Raw genomic sequence first — 16,488 nt, forward strand, 5'->3', positions numbered from 1 at the left:
TGGCTTGTTTAATTTTTGCTTGTTGATTTGAGTTCCTTTTAGATTCAGGATATTAAACCTTTGCATGCATAGTTTGCAAATATTTTATCCCATTCTATAGGTTGTCTGTTTACTCTGTTAATTTTTGGGGGTTGCTGTGCAGAAGCTGTTTAGTTATGTCATCCCATTTTTCAAATTCTTGTTTGTTTTTCAATTGTTTTTGGAGTCCTCGTCATGAAGATTTTGCCTGATCCAGTGCACAGAATGGTATTTCCTAGACTTTTCTCTAAGGTCGTTATAGTTTTACATTTTACATTTAAGTCTTTAACCCATTTTCAGTTGGTTTTTGTATATGGTGAAATGTACAGGTCCAGCTTCAATTTTCCGCATATGGCTAGTCAGTTATCTCACCACCATTTATTGAATATAGAGTCTATTCCCCACTGCTTGTTTTTGTTGCCTTTGTCAAAGATCAGATGGCTGTAGGTGTGCAGCTTTATTTCTGGGTTCTCTAACCTGTTCCGTTTGTCTATGTGTTTGTTTTTATACCAGGACCATACTATTTTAGTTACTGTAGTATGATATGAAGTTGAGTAGTGTGATACCTCCAGCTTTGTTCTTTTTGCTTAAGATTGCTTTGGCTATTCAGCTCTCTTTTAGTACCATAAAAATTTTAGATCCCTTTTGTTCCAATTCTGTGAAATGGGTTGTTGGTTGTTTGATAGGTACAGCATTGAATCTGTAAATTACTTTGGACAATACAGCCATTTTAACAAGATTGATTCTTTCTATCCATGAGCATGGAATGTTTTTCCATTTGTTTCTATCATCTCTGACTTATTTTAGCAGTGTTTTGTAATTCTCATTATAGGAATCTCTCACTTCCCTAGTTGTCTGTATTCCTAAGTATTTTACTCTTTTTGTGGCTATTGTGAATGGGATTGCAATTTTTACTTGGTTCTCAGTTTGGATGTTATTGGGATATAGAAATGCTACTTATTATTATACATTCGTTTTTGCACACTGACACTTTGTTGAAGGTGTTTATCATATTTAGAAGACTTGGACAGAGATTGAGGTTTTCTAGTATCATGATACTTTTTTTGTAGTATCTAAAAATAAGAGAAAGTTTGACTTCTTCTTTTCATAGTTGGATGCCTTTTATTACTCCCTCTGGCCTGATTACTTTGGCTGTTATTTCCAGTACTATGTTGAATAGGAATGCTGAGAGTAGGCATACTTGTCTTGTTCCAGATCTCAAGAGGAATGCTTCTAGCTTTTGGCCATTCAGTACGATGATTTGACATACATGACTCCCATTATTTTGAAGTTTGTACCTCCAATGCCTTGTTTGCTGATGGTTTTTAACATGAATGGATGTTGAATTTTATCAGAAGCCTTTTCTGTGTCTATTAAGATGATCATGTGCTTTTGTCTTTACTTGTTTATGTGATGAATTACATGTATTGATTTGTGAATGTTGAACCAAACTTGCATAAAACCTTAATAAAGCCTATTTGATCATGGTGCATTCACTTTTGATGTGCTGCTGGATTTGATTTGCTAGTATTTTGCTGAGGATTTTTAGACCAAGATTCATCAGGGATATTGGCCTAAAGTTTTGTTTTTGGATGTTGTGTTTCTGCCAGATTTTGGTATCAGAATGATGCTGGTCTCATATAGTAAGTTTGAGAGGAATCCCTCTTCCTCAATTTTTTGTAATAGTTTTAGTAGGATTGGTACCAGCTCCTCTTTTTATGTCTGGTAGAATTCAGCTGTGAGTCTACGTGGTCCAGGGCTTTGGTTTTTAGGTTTTTAACTACCAACTCAATTTCAGAAGTGATTATTGGTCTGTTCAGGGTTTTAATTTCTTCCTGGTTCAATCTTGGGAGGTTGTATGTTTCCAGGGATTTATCTGTTTCTTGTAGGTTTTCTAGTTGATGTGCACAGAGATGTTCATAATAATCTCAGAGGGTTTATTGTATTTCTCTGTGTCAGTTGTAATGTCCTTTTTGACATTACTGCTTTGTTTATTTGGGTCTTCACCCTTTTTTCTTTATTAGTGTAGCTAGTAGTCTATCTTATTTATTGCTTCAGAGAACCAACTTTTGGGTTTGTTTATATTTTGTTTTTTCTGATCTCCATTTCATTAAGTTCAGCCGTGATTTGCATTTTTTTTTCTTGTTAGCTTTTTGTTTTGTTTGCTCTTATTTTTCTGGTTCCTTTGGGTTTGATATTAGTTTTTTTTTTTATTTGAGATCTTTCTAACTTTATGATGTCATCATTTAGCACTGTAAACTCCTCTCTTGACACTGCTTTACCTGTGTTCCAGAGATTCTGGTATGCTGTATCTTTTTTTCTATTCATTTTGAAAAACTTTTAAATTTCTGTCTTTATTTCTTTACCCAGAAGTCATTCAGGAGCAGATTGTTTAATTCCCACTTAATTGTATGATTTTGAGAGACCTTATTTGTATTGATTTCTATCTTAATTGCACTGTGGTACAAAAGCGTGACTGGTATGATTTTAGTTTTTTTGAATTTGTTGAGAATTGCTTTATGGTCGAGGATATGGTCAATTTTAGAGTATGTACCATGTGCAGATGAGAAGAATGTGTATTCTATTTTTGTTGAGTGTAGAGTTCTGTGGATATCTGTTAAGTCCATTTGGTCAAGTGCCAAGTTTATGTCCTGAATATCTTTGTTAGTATTCTGCCTTGGTGATCCATCCAATACTGTAAGTGGAGTGTTGAAGTCTCCTACTATTATTGTGTGGTTATCTAAGTATTTTCATAAGTCTCTAAGAACTCATTTTATATATCTGAGTGCTCCAGTGTTGGGTGCATATCTCTTCAGGATAGTTAAGTCTTCTTGTTGAATTGATCCCTTTATTATTATATGAGGCACTTTTTTGTCTCATTTTAAAATCAGGGTCTTGCTATGTCATTCAAGCTGGAGCAAAGTGGTACAATCACAGTTCATTGCAGCCTCAACCTCCTGGGCTTAAGCAATTCTTGCACTTCAGCCTCCTGAGTAGCTTGGACTACAGGTATGTGTCACCATGCTAATTTTTTAATTTTTTTGTAGAGACAGAGGTCTCGCCATATTGCCCAGGCTGGTCTCAAACTCCTGGACTCAAGTAATACACCCACTCCAGCCTCCCAAAATGCTGGGATTATAGGCACAAGCCACCATGCCTGGCTCTGTGATTTCTTCATTGTTGGTTTAAAGTCCATTGTTTTCTGAAATAAGAATAACAACTCATGCTCTTTTTTGGTTTTCCATTTGCTTGATAGCTCTTTCTTCATGCTTTTACTTTGAGCCTATAGATATCCTTGCACGTGAGATGGGTCTCTGGAAGACAGTATGCAGTTGGATCTTGCTTCTTTATTCAATTTGCCACTTTGTACCTTTTAAATGGGGGTGTTTAACCTGTTTAAATTCAAGGTTAATATTGATATGCACAGATTTGATTCTGCCATTGTGTTGTAAGCTGCTTGTTATATAGAACTTGATTTTCGATAGTAGCCATCCTGACTGGTATAAGATGATATCTCATTGTGTTTTTAATTTTTATTTCTGTGATGATTAGTAATGTTGGACATTCTTTCATATGTGTGTTGGCCACTTGTATGTCTTCCTTTAAGAGGACATGACTTGTGGGTAACCCCCCTCTTGGGCACCGAGGAAGAAGAGTTGTGCAAACCCCAGGCACAATTAGTGCCTGAAGAATATCTTAGTTTATGGTGTTATTACTCAGCTATTTCCTTTATATAATCCTTTATATATAATCATATATTAGTTTATAGAATTAGTGCCTGGAGTATAACTTACTGCTTACATATATCTGGCTTATATAATCATACTTAGTACTTATATCTAGCATACTTAGTTCCATATAATCTTTCTATATAATCATATAGCTATTGTAGTCGGAGCTGTGCCGACACATTTAGTGCTGATTTACATAATCCTTCTATATAACCATATAGTAGTTTGTAGTAGGAGGAATGCCTAGAGCAGTCACAAAATGGAAGCAGTACATGGGGAAACAGCTGGACCAGGACAAGAACTAAAGGCCCAGGCAGTGGTGTCCCTGCCTGAAAGGGCTTATGCTGTATGGCAGGCTTGGAGTAAGAGCCTCTCCTTCTAAAAAGGAGTCATAGTACCTTGCATCCAGTTCCTGTGGAAAGAAGGCCTCAGGCCTGAGATCCCATAAATAACCGAGGGAGAACCCCTCTGATGTGACCGGGTCACAGTGGCTGTACACCCTGTCAGCCTTTTCTCACTTCTGTGCTAGCTCAAATCATCCTTCCATAAATATCACAGAGTAGAGCAAAAATCTGTCAGCTCCCACTGCATTGTCGTACAGTATCTTCTATAACAAGCCTTTGATGTCTCCAGCCACCAGATAAGAAGTGTTGCGCACAGCACTTGTACAAAGCCCACCTCCTTGCTTCAGTGACCTAATGTGGGTGCACCCCTTTTCTGTACACGACCCTCTACTACTGTGCTTGGCACAGCCCCCTACTGCGCATGGTCCACCTCTCTGCCCAGGTGACATAATGAGGTGGCCCCCTTACTTGTTACTCACATGATTATGTATGACCTATCACTAAGCCTATAGATGATGACCTCACTCACGACCCTTCTCCCTTCCTTGTACCTAATAAATACAGATGCTTCTGGATGTTCAGGGCCTCGCCTGTCTCCGCTCATAGGTGGCGTGGCCCCCTCCAAGCCCAGCTGCTCTTCTCCAGTTCTTCAGTGTCCTGTGTCTTTACTTCTCGGATCCTGCACCTCAGCACAGCATAAGAGACACCCCAAGACCCTGTGGGGCCCATAGCCCTACGATGACTGTTTTCTTACTTTGTCTACTATTAATAGATTGTTTGTTTACTTCTTGTTGAATGCATTTCTTATAGATTTTAGATATTAGTCCTTTGTTGGAACCATAAGTTTCAAACATTTTATCCTATTCTGTAGGTTGTCTGTTTACTCTTCTGATTATTTCTTTTGCTGTAAGAAGCTTTTTAGATTAATTCTCATTTGTATATTTTGTTTTTGTTGCATTTGCTTTTGTAGTCTGTCATAAATTTTTCCAGTCCGATGTCCAGAATAGTATTTGCTAGATTCTCTTCTAGAATTTTGTAAGTTATGTTTTGTAATTTACATTTTTAATTCATTATTAGTTAATGTTTGTATTTGGTGAGAAATAGGGGTTGAGTTTCATTCTTCTACAAATGGCTAGAAAGTTTTTCCAGCACTATTTATTGAAAAAGATGCCCTTTCCCATAGTGTTTACTTTTGTCACCTTTGTCAAAGATCAGGTGGTTGTAGATATGTGGCTTTACTTGGCTATTTGGGTTCTTTTTGGGGGTTTGTATTGATTTTGATTTTTTTGTTGTTGTTGTTCTTGTTCTGTGAAAAATGATGTTGGTGATATGATGGGAATTTCACTGAACCTGTAGATTGCTTTGGGTTACATGGAGGGAGTAGTCAGATACTAACAGTAGTGGACTGAGCTAGGCAAACCTGTGATCCCCAGGCCCCCAGATGGCCCACTAAATGGCATGTATGAGTCTTAGGGAGACTAAAACAGGAATAGGCCTGTAGACTTGTTCTTGAAAACCACAGAATTCACATGCTGGCCATGATAGAGAGGAGTGGGCTGGTCCCTGGGTCACCAGCACAACTCTCAATCAGGGGCAGGAAGAATGCTCAGGCAGCAGCAGAGTGCTCAGGTGGTGGGAACCCCAGAACAAATTATAGGCCTGTGGAGTTGGGCTCTCAGAAAAGCCCCAGACCACAGCTGAAATGGTCAGGTAGGAGAAGGGCACCTGTGCTGCAGGCCTTTCACTGGGGAAGGCAGGCCCCACTTACCTGGGGCGGTAGAGACTATTAGCTGTGGGATCTACTAGCAGCATGGCCCATTCACACTTCCTTTCACAGAACCTATGGTGGATTTTGCTCCTGGGGGCATGTGAAGATACCTGGTGATATGGTCTGGCTCTGTGTCTCCATCCAAATCTTATCTTGAATTGTAATCCCTATTATAATCCCCATGTGTTGGGGAAGACCTCATGGGAGATGATTAGATCATGGGGGTGGTTCCCCCATGCTGTTCTCATGATCGTGAGTGAGCTCTCATGAGATCTGACAATTTTATAAGGAGCTTTTCCCCCTTCACTCAGCACTCCTCTCTCCTGCTGCCATGTAAAGAAGGATGTTTGCTTGCCCCTTCATGATGATTGTGTTTCCAGAGGCCTCCCAGCCTTGTGGAACTGTGAGTCAGTTAAACCTCTTTCTTTTATAAATTATCCAGGCTTGGGTATTTCTTCACAGCAGTGTGAGAATGGATTAATACATCCACCCTCCATGCACTCTCCCTGGTCTAGGGTTGTGAAAAGTGGTAGTGGCAGCATTGGTGGTGACAACTGCTGTTGGAGCTGAAAGGTACATCACTGGCTTCTGGGGACTTTCAGAATAATGCTGGGCTGCAACCATAGTGCTCACAGGGAGGCAGAGCTGCTGTGCTGGGGACTTGACACCCAAGTGAGTGGGCCCTCTTTAACATGGAGCAGTGGATATGGGGAGTTGTGTGGTGCTAAGTCTGCCCTCTCCTCCATACTGTGTCTGTGGTATCTGTCTTCGAGGTGTGCAAAAGTACCTAGCCTCCCTTCTTGGTGGAGTGGGGGCAGATCATGTTGCGCGGCTCAGGGATAAAAAGCCTGTAGGATTCCACGTGAGCTCAAGCAGTGCCTCTGCACAGTCTCCAGGCAGTCCCTGTGTTATTATATAGGCCTGAGAGGGTTCAGGGGGCTCTCTCATAGCTAGGATTGTAAGGGTCCATGTTGGAAGTGTGAAACCCCAGGGATTTCTCACTCACTCATCCCTTCCTTGTATTAGAAACTCTCCTGGCTCTGTGCTGGTCCCAGCAGGCTGCCTGGCTTCACTCTCCTCTGCTTTCTGTGATTCTTGTCACTTCTCCAATGAATTCCAGCATGTTCACTTAGATGATCTAGTTGAAGTGCTATATTTACTCACTATTCTGAGTCTTCTCCATGACAGAGGTGCCCCACTAGCTGCTTCTGGTCAGCCATCTTGAGCTGAAATCTAGATATTTTTAAACCGAGGTGGTTTCAGTGTCTATGTATCTCCCAACTACAACCAAAATACCTTTAAACCCATTAAAATTTTTCGTTTTTAAAGTTTTTTCTTGGGGTTCCCCTCTCTCTCTGCAATTTTCCATACTTAGTGACTAAATTCACTAAGTACCATTTTCAGAACTGGACAAGAGGGGCACCTGCCCTGAGGTTCATGCTTTCAAGGACCCAGATGCCACAAATATACACACATTAAAAATGTAAAAAAGGACAATTGGGAGCCTCTGGCACTCTTGATCTGGCATTCAGTATTGGCACAGCACAATTCACTATAGTAAGTGTCCATTTTTATAACTGATGCTATTTTGACCCCATGGGAGTGCTTCTCCATGTTTCTTCTCATGAGTTTTCAAAACTAAAGGCAAGGCCAGGCAGGGTGGCTCATGTCTGTAATCCCAGCACATTGGGAGGCCGAAGTGGGAAGATCACCTGAGGTGAGGAGTTCAAGACCAGCCTGGCCAACATGGCGAAACCCTGTCTCTACTAAAAATAGAAAAAATTAGATGGCCATTGTGGCATGCACCTATAATCCTAGCTACTCGGGAGGCTGAAGCAGGAGGATCGCTTGAACTCAGGAGGCAGAGGTTGCAGTGAGCCGAGATTGTGCCACTGCACTCCAGCCTGGGCAACAGAGCAAAAAACCTCTGTCTCAAACAAACAAACAAACAAACAAAAAACTAAAAGCAATCACATCTCATTTCAGTGCTGTAAAAGTTTGTGATTCATGTCATTGGCAATGTTGGAGATGAATACTTCTTTTCAGATCTGAGAGAATTTGAATGGAATAAACAAATAAAAAAACCAGAATGAGATGCAAGGGAACAGAAAGGGATACAAGAAAAATTATCCCGAGCATCGCTAGAAAATATTTCAAAATGTATAAATCTGTTGTGTTCCTGATGTCTGAGAAGGATTTGAAAAGTGAGCCCTTTTCTTTTACTTTAGAGCTTCTGTATTTTTAGTAGAGATGGGGTTTTGCCATATTGGCCAGGTTGGTCTCCAACTTCTGGGCTCATGCAATCCACCCACCTCAGTCTCCCAAAGTGCTGGGATTCCAGGTGTGAGCCACAGTGCCGACTGAGATTTTTTTAAATCAGTTTATTAATTTCTTTTACTAAAAGAGATCAAAATTCCTAATCCCAGGACCATTCCTCTGGAAGCCTTTGAAGTGTGTGTTTACCTTGTTTCCAGCTTTCCATATTCTCTCTGATAAAAAGACATTGCTGCTGTAAATTTTCTTTAAAGTATGTGATTCAGTCTTTCAGCCACTAAACACCACTTATTTGCTACTTCTTTCCCCAGCAGACTTCACATTTTGAAAGACTGTCTAGAAAACAGACTGCATTCATTAAGACATCATTTACTTTTCTTTTTTTTTTTAGTTAACCACAAACATCTATACCGACACAGCTTCTGAACAGCACTGTTTGTCATTCTACCCTGAAATCATGTGATTACAACAGAAGCAAGGTAAGGTAACTTTTTAATTATTCTGGACATCTTTATTGAAATAAGTATGTTATTTCAGGTAGGCCTTTAAAAATATTGAAAATAGCCTGCAGACCTGACTGATTTTCCTGGATTATTACTTCCTTTTACTCCTGAAAATCCTCTAGTTTTTGACATTAAAAAAAAAAAAAAAATGCTGGCCTTAGGCCAGAATTCTGGTTATGGCCTCATGAGAATATGAATAATTTTCTTCCTAAATAACAACTATGGTGCTGTACAAAATTGACAAAACCACCATTTCAGTTCTCTGGAAATTGACCAAAGTCTTATAATAGTCTGAGGGGCATTTATGCTTGAAAACCTGCTAAAGTTCTGGTAAGACCCATGGGCGTCTGTAAGAACTCTTGACTATGGCTATTCCCATCAAACTTCATTGCTCCCCTCCCCAGCTCAGGTAAATGCAGAAGTTTCACCAGATTCTCTGCTACAGTTGAAGAGAACTCAGTAAACTTAGAGTGGTGGGTGCTGTCCATGCCCGACCATGTTTTCAAGGGAAGTGATGATTTCTGAGGTCTGACTTAATGCTGGGACTAGCATAAAGATAGGTGAGGCACTCACCTTGGGTGCAAGATTTAAGAAAGCATGAAAAAACACATTAATCAAGATAAAAACTATTTTGATACAATAATTTTAAAAATCAAAATTAGTGCAAAAATGTTATGATGAACAAAATATTAAAATTTTAAATAAGTTCCTGCCCTAGCAGTGTATCTCCTGCAGTTGTGGTTGAGGCAATCGTATTTCTGGCTGAGGTGGTTATCAAGAAAATATATATTTGTTTTATTTGTATAATTATTTAAAGCTATAAATTTGCCTCTGGTAAGTGCTTTAGCTGTAACCATATATACTGATAGTATGTTTTCATTGTTATTTTCAAGAATTCTGCAATTTTTGTTCTGCATTCTTCCTTTGATTCAAAAGTTGTTTAGTGGGGTTTTAGTCTTGTAATTTCCAGATGGAAAACTTTTTAAAATTATTGTTATTAATTTCTAGTTTTATTGCATTGTGATCAGTGAATACTTGTTTGTACTATTTCTATTGCTGGATTTTGTTGAAGCTTTTGTTGTGGCCTTGAGAGCTAGTCAATTTTTATTGATGATTCATGTATTGTTGAAGAAAGTATATTCTCTATTCTATAGGTTAAGAGTTTGCTATGAGCTATACATTATTAATTGCTTCCTGGATCTTTCTGAATTTTTATTGACTTAGTTTGAGAGTTATATAAAAGTCTATTAGTGTGTATCTGTCATCTATTTTTCCTCACATATACACAAATACATTTATATATATATATATACAAACACATATACATATTGCTTTTTTATATGTAAGTGTACATATACATGTATACATATAAGGAGACTTCAAAAAGTTCATGGAAAATTGAATTAAAAGATAAAAAAATAAGAAATATAAACTTTATTATTCAATATGAGTTCCATCATGTTTAAGACACTGTTGCAAGCAATCATACCTGCCATTTAATCCATCCCTAAAAAACTAAGGATCCTAGAAATTTAACCATATCAATGCAGTCTTCTTTTAAAATTATTAGTTGAAGAAAATGGGTTCCTTTTAAAGAAATTTTTAAGATTAGAAAACAAAAAGAAGTCAGAAGGAGCCAAATCATGACTGTAAGGTGGATGCATAATGATTTTCCATGAAAATTCTCACAAAATTGCCCTTGTTTGCTGAGATAAATGAGTGAGAACACTGTTGTAGAGAATGACTCTCTGTTGAAGCTCTCTTGAGGATTTTTCTGCTAAAGTTTTGGCTAACCTTCTCAAATCACTCTCATAATAATCAGAGGTTATCTTTTTTTGGCCCTCCAGAAAGTCAATAAGCAAATTGCCTGGAGCATTGAAAAAAAAAAAAAAAAAAAAAACTGTTGCCATAAACTTGCTCTTGACCAGTCCCCTTTTACTTTAACTAGACCACTGCCACTTCTTGGTATCCATTGTTTTGATTGTGCTTTGTCTTCAGAATCATACTGGCAAAGGCATGTTTCATGTCCTGTTACAATTCTTTGAAGAAATACTTAAGGATCTTGATTCCACTTGTTTAAAATTTCCATTGAAAGCTCTCCCCTTTTCTGTAGCTGATCTGAACACAACAATTTGGATGCCCATCCAGTGGAAAGTTTGCTCAACTTTAATTTTTTAGTCATAATTGTGTAATCTGAACCACTTGAGATGTCTATGATGTTGACTATTGTTTGTGCTGTTAATTGTTGATCCTCTTCAATTAGTGTAGAAACAAGATACATTTTTTTCTCACAAGTTGATGTGGACGGTCTCTTGCTTCGACGTCATCTTCAATATCATATCATCCCTTTTTTAAATGAGTTACCCATTTGTAAACTACTGATTTCTTTGGTACCTTATCCCCACAAAATTTGTATAAAGCATCAATGATTTCACCATTCTTCCAACCAAACTTCATCATAATTTTTTTTGTTCTTGCTTCAATTATAGCACAATTTATGTTGCACTGACAGGGGCTCTTTTCAAACTGGTGTTTTATTCTTTTAGTGCCTCAAACCAGATCCTGCTCAGACATGTTACAACACATTAGTATGCAAAAAAAATTGTGAAACCCATGAGTAGTTTTTTCAAATTTTTTGTGAATGCTTTGAAGACTCATCATATATAGAATATTTTAATAGGAAGTATGTTTTAATGTACTCTCTTTTTGTGACATCATTTGATATTCAGAAAGGGTTATAATTTTGTACTTATGGTTACTTTTATACTAGTACCATATATATTAGTCATCCATAGGTATACATAGGTTATTTGTTCCAGGACACACCCTCTTAATGTATACCAAAATCCCCACATACCCAAGTCCAGCAGTTGGCCCTTTGGAACCCGCATATATAAAACGTCATCTCTCTTTATATGTGGAGCTCACATCCAGGGAATACTGTATTTTGTATCTGAGTTTGGATTGAAAAAACACTGATGTAAGTAGACCTGCACCATTCAAACCCATGTTGCTCAAAGATCTATACACATTTCCCCTTTTTGGGTGCTCTCTACTGCTTCCCTGCTATGAACAGTATAGAAATGTGTTAATTGCATTTTCTTATCCCTTACCTTCCCCTTAACCATGGTCTTATATGAAGCATTATGCTTTTAATCCCAATTACTACCTGTGGTTGGCAGAATAATACCTCCCCTAAAGATGTTCATGTCCTAATTAACCCAAATTATTACCTTACATGGCAAAAAGAACTTTGTATATGTGATTAAAGTTAAGGGCCATGAGATGAGATGATTATCCTGGATTATACAGGTGAACCGAATGTAATCATAAGAGTCCTTAGAAGTGAGAGGAAAGAGAATCAGAGTCAGATAAAGCAATATAATAATAGAAACAGAGGTTAGAGTGATGCATCCAGAAAGCTACAAGCCACGAAAGGTAGGCAAACTTCAGAAACTGGAAAAGGCGAGGAAATAGATTCTCTCCTACAGCCTCCTGAAGGAGTGTAACCCTGCAGAACCATTTTGGACTTCTGACTTCCATAACTATAAGAAAATTAATTTGTGTTATTTTGATTTGTGGAAATTATTACAGCAGCAATAAGAAAATAATATAGTATGTACGAAGTAATCAGCAAACTTTACTTCTGATATACTCTCCCTCTTGTCCATTTTTCTAGCATATAAACATTTTTTACTGTAATGTTTTCTTCTACATCTGTTATTTGGATTCAACTCTGCTGAAAATTTTATATTTGATGCTTAAAACTAGTCTTTATGCAAATGTCTCTTTAGTCATTTTGGATTTTCAAAATTCATGATCCAGTAGGTTTCTGAAAAAGTGTTCATGGGAAAAATATCCCCTGAATTCTTGTATGCTCAAAACATGTCTGTAGCCTTTATACTTGAAAGTCAGTTTGGCTGGATATAAAATCCTTGGCTCATATCTTCTTTCAATGAGTATTTTAAATATGTCACTTTATTCTCATTTGACTTAAGGCCTTCATGTCAAAAAGGAAATCTGATTATGCCCCCTTAAAAAGGCATATTTCTGAATATGCCTTATTACATAGTTTTGACTTTGGACCCCTATAGTTGTTTTACATGTTCAAACATAAAATTGAATGTAAAAGGAAAGAAGCACTATCTAAATATTTTAAATAATTTAAAATAAATTAACCTAATTACATAACAACTTGGTGACATAACCAAAAAGCAAACAATTATTTTAAGTAACTTTAGAACCTGCCACTTTAACTGTACATCTTTTTTTGTTAATTGTACTTTAGGTTCTGGGGTACATGTGCAGATCATGCAGGATTGTTGCATAGGTACATACATGACAAGGTGGTTTGCTGCCTCCATCCTTCCATCACTTATATCTTGCATTTCTCCCCATGTTATTCTTCCCCAACCTCCCTACCCCCCACTGTCCCTCCCTTAGCCCACCCCAACAGACCCTAGTGTGTGATGCTCCCCTCCCTGTGCTCATGTGTCCTCATTGTTTAACACCTGCCTGTGAGCGAGAACATGCGGTATTTGGTTTTCTGTTCTTGTGTCAGTTTGCTGAAAATGATGGTTTCCAGATTCATCCATGTCCCTACAAAGAACATGAACTCATCCTTTTTTATGGCTATATAGTATTCCATGGTATATATGTGAAATGTTTTCTTTGTCCAGTGCATCATTGATGGGCATCTAGGTTGGTTCCAGGTCTTTGCTTTTGCAAATAGTGCCACAACGAACATACATGTGCATGTGTCTTTATAATAGAATGATTTATAATCCTTTGGATATATACCCAGTAATGGGATTGCTGGGTCAAATGGAATTTCTATTTCTGGATCCTTGAGGAATCACCACACTGTCTTCCACAATGGTTGAACTAATTTACACTACCATCAACAGTGTAAAAGTGTTCCTTTCTCTCCACATCCTCTCCAGCGTCTGTTGTCTCCTGATTCTTTAATGATCGCCATTCTAACTGGCGTGAGATGATATCTCAGTGTGGTTTTGATTTGCATTTCTCTGATGACCAGTGATGATTAACATTTTTTCATATGTTTCTTGGCTCATGAATAACTTTTTAAAAAGTGTATGTTCATGTGGTTCACCCAGTTTTGAATGGGTTTGTTTGCTTTTTTAATTTTTATTTTTGTAAGTCTGTTTTAGTTCTTTATAGATTCTGGATATTAGCCCTTTGTCAGATGGGTAGATTGCAAAAATTTTTCCCATTCTGTTGGTTGCTGGTTCACTCTAATGATAGTTTCTTTTGCTGTGCAGAAGCTCTTAATTTGATCCCATTGTCTACTTTGTCTTTTGTTGCAAAAGCTTTTGGTGTTTTGGTCATGAAGTCCTTGCCTATGCCTATGTCCTTGTCCTGAACGGTTTTACCTAGGTTTTCTTCTAGGATTTTTATGGTGTTAGGTTTTGTGTTTAAATCTTTAATCCATCTGGAGTTAATTTTAGTGTAGGGTGTAAGGAGAGTCCACTTTAAGCTTTCTGCAGATGGCTAGCCAGTTTTCTCAACACCATTTATTAAACAGGAACTCTTTTCACCATTGCTTGTTTTTGTCAGGTTTGTCAAAGATCAGATGGTTGTAGATGTGTGACATTTCTCCTGAGGCCTCTGTTCTGTTCTGTTGGTCTATATCTGTTTTGGTACCAGTACCATACTGTTTTGATTACTGTAGTCAGGTAGCATAATGCCTCCAGCTTTGTTCTTTTTCTTTAGGATTGTCTTGGCTTTGCAGGCTCTATTTTGGTTGCATATGAAGTTTAAAGTGGTTTTTTTCCAGTTCTGTGAAGAAAGTCAATAGTAGCCTGATGGGGATGGAGTTTAATCTATAAATTACTTTGATCAGTATGGCCATTTTCATGATATTGATTCTTCGTAACCATGAGCATGGAATGTTTTTCCATCTGTTTGTGTCCTCTCTTATTTCCTTGAGCAGTGGTTTGTAGTTCTCCTTGAAGAGATCTTTTACATCCTTGGTTAGTTCTATTCCTAGGCATTTTATTCTCTTTGTAGTAATTGTGAATGGGAGTTTGCTCATGATTTGGATCTCTGTTTGTCTGTTATTGATATATAGGAATGCTTGTGATTTCTGCACATTGATTTTTATCTGGAGACTTTGCTGAAGTTGCTTATCAGCTTAAGAAGATTTTGGTCTGAGATGATGGGGTCTTCTAAACATACAATCATGTTGCCTGCAAATAGAGGCAATTCGACTTCCTCTTTTCCTAACTGAATACCCTTTATTTCTTTTTCTTGTCTGATTGCTCTAGCTAGAACTTTCAATACTGTATTGAATAGGAATGGTGAGAGAGGGCATCTTTGTCGATTGCCAGTTTTCAAAGGGAATGCTTCCAGTTTTTGCCTGTTCAATATGATATGGGCTGTGCGTTTGTCATACATAGCTTTTATTATATTGAGATAAGTTCCATTTATACCTAGTTTATTGAGAGCTTTTAGCATAATGTGATGTTGAATTTTGTCAAAGGCCTCTGCATCTATTGAGATGATCATGTGGTTTTTGTCTTTGGTTGTGTTTATGTGATGGATTGAAATTATAGACTTGCATATGGTGAACCAGCCTTGCATCCCTGGGATGAAGCCTACTAAATCATAATGGATAAGCTTTTTGACGTGCTGTTGCATTTGGTTTGCTAGTATTTTATTGAATTTTTTGCATCAGTGTTCATCATAGATATTGTCCTGAAGTTTTCTTTTTTTGGTTGAGTCTCTTCCAGGTTTTAGTATGAGATGATATTGGTCTCATAAAATAAGTTAGGGAGGATTCTATCTTTTTGTATTGTTTGGAATAATTTCAGAAGGAGTGGTACTAGCTTCTCTTTGTACATCTGGTAGAATTAGTCTGTGAACCCATCTGGACCTGGACCTTTTTTTGGTTGGTAGGCTGTTAATTGCTGCCTCAAATTCAGATCTTGTTATTTGTCTATTAAGGGATTCAACTTCTTCCTGGTTTAGTCTTGGGAGGGTGTAAGTGTCCAGGAATTAACTATTTCTTCCAGATTTTCTGGTTTATGTTTACAGAGTTGTTTGTAGTAATCTCTGATGGTGGTTTGCATTTCTGTGGCTTCGGTGGTGATATCCCCTTTATCATTTTTTAATTGCATCTATTCAATTCTTCTCTGTTTCTTTTTTATTAGTCTGGCTAGTAGACTATTTTGTTGATTTTTTCCAAAAACCAGCTCTTGGTTTTATTGATTTTTTGAAGGGTTTTTTTGTGTCTCTATCTCCTTCATTTCTGCTGCAATATTAGTTATTTTTTTGTCTTCTGCTAGCTTTTGAGTGTTTTTGATGTTGCTCCTCTAGCTCTTTCAATTTTGATGATAGAGTGTCGATTTTAGATCTTTCCTCACTTCTCACATGGGCATTTATTACTATAGATTTCCCTCTAGACACTGCTTTAAACGTGTCCCAGAGATTCTGGTACACTGTGTCTTCGTTCTTACTGGTTTTGAAGAACGCCTTTATTTCTGCCTTCATTTCATTGTTTATCCAGTGGACATTCAGGAACAAGTTGTTCAGTTTCCATTAAGTTGTGCAGTTTTGAGTGAGTTTCTTAATCCTGAGCTCTAAGTTGATTGCACTGCGGTCTGATAGATTGTTATGATTTCCGTTCTTTTGCATTTGCTGAGGGGCGATTTACTTCCGATTATGTGGTCAATTTTAGAGTAAGAGTGATGTGGTGCTGGGAAGAATGTATATTTTGTAGATTTGGGGTGGAGAGTTCTGTAGATGTCTATTAGGTCTGCTTGGTCCAGATCTGAGTTCAAGTCCTGAATATTCTTGTTGATTTTCTGTCTCTTTGATCTGTCTAATAT

Source organism: Saimiri boliviensis, chromosome X (genome assembly GCF_048565385.1).
Source record: "Saimiri boliviensis isolate mSaiBol1 chromosome X, mSaiBol1.pri, whole genome shotgun sequence".
NCBI lineage: Eukaryota > Metazoa > Chordata > Mammalia > Primates > Cebidae > Saimiri > Saimiri boliviensis.